Source organism: Cryptomeria japonica, chromosome 4 (assembly GCF_030272615.1).
Source record: "Cryptomeria japonica chromosome 4, Sugi_1.0, whole genome shotgun sequence".
NCBI classification, from domain to species: domain Eukaryota; kingdom Viridiplantae; phylum Streptophyta; class Pinopsida; order Cupressales; family Cupressaceae; genus Cryptomeria; species Cryptomeria japonica.
In genome coordinates this window covers 763,722,661-763,730,101 of record NC_081408.1, presented here as the reverse complement: position 1 = coordinate 763,730,101, position 7,441 = coordinate 763,722,661, and positions in this window count along the sequence as shown.

Genomic DNA, 7,441 nt, shown 5'->3' with positions numbered 1-7,441 from the left:
ACTTGATCAAAGTATCTGTTGATAGTCTAGGTGTGTGTGAGTCGATGTACCTGTGTAGACAGAGTAACTGGCTTGATTGGGTCGATGCAAATCGATGAAGGGATTGTGATGCTGATGATTGAGATGGGCAGGGTGAGGGGGGATATGATTCAATGTTAGATAGAAGAAATGGAGGACCTAGGACTCATTCCTGTGGAAGAAGATCAACAAAAGAGTGTATGCATTGTCATTACTATGTATGAATGATATGCAACTATTATGATTGTATGGATGGATGGAATGCAACAAAATGCAATATATATAGATGAGATGGAATGATGATCCATGGTGCTTTATTTTTCATCATTGAGCATGGTAGTATCGATCTTGGACGAGGCAGTAGGAACCAAGTTTGGAGCATTGTAACTGTAAGCAAGCAATATAGATAAAAGAATACGAACCCTCCATTCTAGTTCATGTGCGGATGGTTGAGGTATATGCTGTAGTCAGTAAGCCATAGTGATCCATGACTAGATTTTTGCATATGATCACGTAGCTTAGTGAACTTCCCACGTAGACACCATTAGTACATGGCCCATAACTTCATTGGAACAATTTGCAGACAATAAACAAAATGATACTTAGGAACCATCCTAGATGCTCTAATCACTGGTGGATATCCCGGAGTAGCGTAGGAACTTGATATAAATGAATAAATAACTTATCAAACCAATCAAGTACTTGATAGCTTAAACAAAATTTTCTTGTCAAAGAAAATGTTATCATGTCTTTGTTTTGATAAGGAAGGATGCATCCTTGTTAAGACAATTGTGTGTACTTGTGTTGATTGATTGGTTGATTTGATAAATGATCATCGTGTGAATAGCTCAAAATGTTTTGTTTGCGATGTGTATGTACAAAGGTTTTTATGCGTTGCTATGTTTTTGATTGATTTTTTGATGTTTTATGATGTTTTTGGATTTTGTGAGTGTTTTGAATGAAGCTCAATGAATCAAAAGTAATGTAGAATTCCCTTCCATCAATAGGTCAAGAGAATTGTCCCCAGTTTAGATATTACTATGAAAAGCAGGATGCAGGACACATGAAGTACTATCTCTGATTGCAGATCAATAACAAGTCATGGTTTGAATGATGAATGAATGAATGTGATCGCAACAAGTCTGAAAAACAATAGAGCCATAGCCATTATGAGTGGCGTCTGTTTGGATGCATGATTTTTCTTTACTTTTTTGATGTTTTTGTATTTTATTCAGGACTTTTATCTGAATGTTTTTGGTGTTTTTTTGGTATGTATTGGATCCTGATGCTCTGTACAGCTTATGTATGAAACCGTTTGAGGTGCATGTTGTTGATCAGATCTTCTAGCGGTTCTCCTTCTGAAGTAGCCAACTGATATGCCCTAGACCCAAATACCGCAGTGATAACATATGGACCCAACCATTTTTATTCAAACTTTCCCTGATGTTCTCTTTTTGGTTGATTACGAGGATTCTCCCTGAGAACAAAATCACCTACCGCAAATGTACGAGGTCTAACCCGATGGTTATAGCTTCTGGTCATTCGCGGTTGATATGCCTTGAGGTGGTTGTATGCAGCTTGTCGCCTTTCATCAAGTAGTTTCAAGTCTTGAAGACGTGAGACTCGGTATGCTTCATCATCTATCAGGTTGTGCAAAGAAACCCGTAGAGATGGTATCTCAACCTCAATAGGAAGGATGACTTCTGCACCATAGACCAGTGAGTAGGGAGTTGCGCCTGTAGGGGTTCAAATGCTAGTTTGATACGCCCATAGTGCTGGATTTAATTGAACGTGCCAATCACGACCAACATCATTGACTGTCTTCTTGAGGATTCTCAGTATGTTCTTGTCTGATGCTTCGACCTGACCATTGCCTTATGGGTAATAGGGAGTAGAAAAGAGGTGTTGGATGTGAAACTTCTCACAAAGCTCAGAGACATCCTGATTTGTGAAAGGAAGTCCGTTATCTATGATGATGGACATGGGTACACCATACCGACAGATGATGTAATTAAGGATGAATGAGACAATTTGCTTGTCGGTGACTTGGGTAAGTGGAACAACTTTGATCCACTTTGTGAATTATTCAGTAGCGGTAATGATAAATTTGTGACCGTTGGATGAAGATGGATGAATTTTACCCACAAGGTCAAGTCCCCATCGACAAAAGGGCCTTGGTGTTGTGATTGGTTGCAATTCTCGTGCTGGTGAATGTATCAGGTCTCCATGAACTTGACATTTCTTGCATTTTATAACAAAATAGTAGGAGTCTTTTTCCATGGATGGCCAGTAGTATCCAAAGTGCATAATCTTCTTTGCTAAGGAAGGACCGCTTGAGTGAGTCGCACAAATTCCTTCATGTACCTCTTCCATGGCCTTTGTTGTCTCATCTTGTTCCAAACATCGAAGGAGAGTTTCATCAAGATTGCGTCAGTATAGGGTTTCAACAATGATGGTGTATCGAGCGGTTTGGCAAAAGGGTTTTGCATTGGTTATTCGATTGGTTAGGAGGAAGTATGTGATCACGTAGGTAGGTGTAGAACTCACCGTACCATTGGGATTCAGAACCGACAAGGAGAAATATCATCTTGGAGTCGGGGATATCATAAGCGAGAATCCAAAGCTGTTCTACCAAGAACTTGTAGCATGTTGAATTATGTGGAAGATCTTGGAGAGATGCAATGGTAGCCATGGCTTCAGCAGCTCGATTCTGATCTCTGGGTATCTGCTCAAAGGTGATAGTCGTAAATGATGCTTTTAAACTATCCACCATTTGCTTGTACAACATGAGTTTATCATCCTTGGTTTGATATTGTCTGTGACTTGTCGGATGACCAGTTGGGAGTTGCCATATACTTGTAGCTCCTTTAGTTTTCATTGTATGGCTTGTATGAGTCCTGTGATCAAAGCCTCATATTTGGCTATGTTGTTTGTACATGAAAAGGTGAGCTTGTAAGACTTCAGGATGCTATCACCTTGAGGTGTGATAAACAGAATGCCTGCCCCCGATCCATGTCTAGTATATGAGCCATCAAAGTAGAGTTTCCATGGTTGTACTGCTGTGATCATGAAGATCTCTTCGTCTAGAAAATTAGAAACAAGAGGGTGATCACCTGTGAGGGGTGCATTGGCCAACTGATCTGCAATAACTTGGCCCTTGATAGCCTTACGGTCCACATACTCAATGTCAAATTCACTTAGAATCATCACCCATTTGGCCAAGCGGCTTGTCAATGCTGCTTTGCTGAGTAAGTACTTTAGTGGATCGATCTTGGCAATGAGTTGTACTTTATGCTTTAATAGGTAGTGCCTCAGTTTAGTGGCTACCAAGATTACTGCTAGGCAAGCTTGCTCAAGAGGTGTGTAATTGAGTTCATAGCTAACCAGTGTGCGAGAGATATAATATACAACATACTCTTTCCTTTCTGCATTGTGTTGAGCCAACAATATTCCTAATTCCGTATTTGTTGCTGAAATATAGAGCAATAGAGGTCTACTTGGATTTGGTGGGATCAACAATGGTGTGTTCATGAGATAATCCTTAAGCATCTGGAATGCTCACTGGCATCTGACATCCCATTGAAAGCGGATGTTTTTGTGTAATAGGTGTGTAAAGGGATGACACTTATTTGCTAGTTGTGCAATGAATCTTCAGATGGATTGTAGCCACCCTTGTAATGTCCTTAGCTGATTGATGTTCCTTGGAGGTGGCATGTCCATGATTTCTTTGACCTTTGCCGGGTCGACCTCAATGCCTTTGCTTGAGACAATGTATCCTAGAAGCTTCCCTGAGGTTACTCCAAAGACACATTTCTTTCGATTGAGTTGGACATGATATTGTTCTAGTCTATCAAATATTTTCTCCAATATTGCAAGATGACCTTCTCTTGTTAATGTTTTCGCTAGTAAGTCATCAACGTAATCCTCTATTATGGTATGCATCATATCATGAAAGATGGCGGTCATTGCTCTTTGATAGGTCGCCACTGCATTCTTTAGACCAAAAGGCATCACATTCCAACAGTATGTTCCCCATGGGAATGTGAAGGCAGTCTTATGTTGATCCTCTAGTGCAATCTTTATCTAATTGTACCCTAAAAATACATTCATGAGAGAAAGCATGGCATGTCCTGCTGTTAGGTCCACGATCATGTCAATGTTTGGTAGGGGGAAGTCATCTTTAGGACATGCCTTGTTTAGATCTTTGAAGTCAGTACAGATACAGATGCCCCCATTTGGTTTGCTGACAAGTACAATGTTGGATATCCAATCTGCATAATCAATTGGTCTAATAAAACAACCATCCAGGAGTTTCTTAAGTTCTGCTTTGACTAGTACCGCAATCTGGGGGTGCATCTTGTGAAGCTTTCGTATGATAGGCTTAGCTCATTTGGCCATGATAAGGTGATGCATGACCAAATCAGGATCACGACTAGGCATGTCGGCATATGACCATGCAAAGTTGATATGACACTTTTGGGTTCACCAAATGATGCTTTGCAAAAAGGGATGGTTAGGATATTGTCTAAACAACACAAAACAACAAGCAACAAACAAGTGTTAGTGTTAGAAATCACAAATCAAACACTATCCTAAGCAAGCATATCAAGAGAGACACAACACATAAAATAGAAATCTTGATAACTATAGAAATGCAACAAGGCATCTCAAAATGCCCTCCACCATGCTTGTAGCTACTCCTCCCTTGTTCCTCTGCTCTCCAAGTTCCCAAATGAGTGTAGCTCTCAATAGCTTTTTACACTATTCTGGATGTCTTATGGACGTTCAGAATTTGTAAAATGGATGATTATGAGAATGCAAATGTGAACAAGCTAAAATGATATATTATCTAATTATCTAATATTAATTTTATCCCAAAATGACAAATATAGATGATTATGCTAAATGCTCTCTAAAATTTGCTATAAATTAGATGCATACAAGAGTTCGGGATCTGGATTATGAAGAAATGAGCTCTATTTATAAGTAAAATGGAGCAATGAATGGTTGAGATTGAGTAATGTCAACAAGGGTCAGCATTGAGCAGTTTATGATCCATGTGAGGGCTTTCAATCCAATCCCAGGATGACAAATGTCAATAAGAGATGGGTTGAGAGGAGAGGGAATAAGCATTAAATGCTTGACATGACTTGCGGGTTAACTTGGGAGGTAAGGTTAATGTTGAGTTTGAAATAATAAAGCTATTATTCAATAAATAATGTTTTTATCCAATGGATAAACTCTTGTGCAAGAGTTAGTGAGGATAACCATGGTCAACGCAATAAATGCTTGAAGAGACTCATGAGTCAAATGGAGGTTGAGTTAGAGGGAAAGTCTCTAACCATTGGGGCAAGTGGATTTAACCATAAATGGTTATGTAAGAGCCATTAATGGTCATGTAAGAGCCATTAGTGGTTTGGAAGATTTTAGGGGTTAGCTTGTTGAACACATAAAGCATTAAATGCTTTTCAAAGAATTTGAGGGCTTTGAGAAGTGACTTCAAGTTGCTTAGGAATGTGACAGTAATTAGGGGATGGATTAGGCTAATTAGGAATGATTAGAAAGTGGTTAGAAGGGTCTAGAAGAGGATTTAGGATTGGAAGTGGGTTTGGTGGGTGAGGGAAAATAGGATTAAATTAAAATAAAATTAATTTATTTCAATTATGGTTGCAACTTGCATTTGTAGGAGAATGAAAGTGGGGGGGATTTAATGATTTAAATAAATGTTTTATTTATTTATTTAAAAGAGGAAAGGGGGTTAAATTAAATAAATAGGATTTATTTATTTAATTGATTGTGAATTTGGTTTAATGAATTAATTGAAATAAATTGAATAATTTATTTAATTAATAGGAGAATGATTGAAGATGAATTAATTAAATGTTAATTTAATTAACTGTTGGCTAGTGGGTTTATTAATCAAAATAAATAGTAAATATTCATTTAATTAAATGGACAAATTAATGTGACTACATTTGCCCCTCTTTGAGATGGTGCAGTTTATCGCGTTGTTTCAAAGAAAGAAAAATAGGTGTGAATAAAGATGCCCCATAAATTTTAATTCTATGGGTGGTATGCCCCCTCGAGAGATGGGCCGAAAAATTGTGAAAAAATCGGGTGATCTCTCGAAAAAGAACGAGAAGTTGAGAGAAGTAATGGTGAAAGAATGGGTGAAAATGGAGTGAATACAAAGAAAGGGCAAGCCAACGAGTACCCTTAGGTCATGCAAGAGATATAGTGGAGATGTAGTGTGCGCTTTTGATTGATACTGTACAATTGATTAAAATTGGGTGGACAATCTGGTGCAATCAGTTTAATTGCCTCGGTCGAGTCAAAGCGCGACACTTTAATGTCAGTTGTTCGCTTGGACAGGATAAAGTCCGAGTAAGTGAGTCAAAGTGACTTTTTGGTGACTTGGATAATTGATGTGATGAATCATAGTAGCCCCGTTGAGACTAGGTCATTATGATAAATGCTTGTTTTAGTCTAGGTTTACCATGATCGATTACCTGTTGAGACCCGAAGATACTTGATCAAAGTATCTGTTGATAGTCTCGGTGTGTGTGAGTCGATGTACATGTGTAGACAGAGTAACTAGATTGATTGGGCTGATGGGAACCGATGAAGGGATTGTGATGCTGATGATCAAGATGGGAAGGGTGAGGGGGGGATATGATTCAATGTTAGATAGAAGAAATGGAGGACCTAAGACTCATTCCTATGGAAGAGACCGACAAAAGAGAATATGCATTTCCATTACTATGTATAAATGGTATGCAACTATTATGAATATATGGATGGATGGAATGGAACAAAATGCAATATATACAGATGAGATGGAATGACGATCCATAGTGCTTTATTTATCATCGTTGAGCATGGTATTATTAATCTTGGATGAGGCAGTAGGAACCAAGTTTGGAGCATTGTACCTATAAGCAAGCATTATAGATAAAAGAATATGAACCCTCCATTCTGGTTCATGTGCAAATGGTCAAGGTATACGTTGTAGTCAGTAAGCCATAGTGATCCATGACTAGATTTTTGCATATGATCACGTAGCTTAGTGAACTTCCCACGTAGACACCATTAGTACATGCCCCAGAACTTAATTGGAACAATTTGCAGACAATAAAAAACACGATACTTAGGAGCCATCCCAACCACTCTAATCACTGGTGGATATCTCGGAGTAGCGTAGGAACCTGATATAAATGAATAAATAACTTATCAAACCGATCAAGTACTTGATAGCTTAAACAAATTTTTCTTGTCAAAGAAAATTTTATCATGTCTTTATTTTGATAAGGAAGGATGCATCCTTGTTAAGGCAATTGTGTGTACCTATGTTGATTGATTGGTTGATTTGATAAATGATCATCATGTGAATAGCTCAAAATATTCTGTTTGGGATGTGTATGTA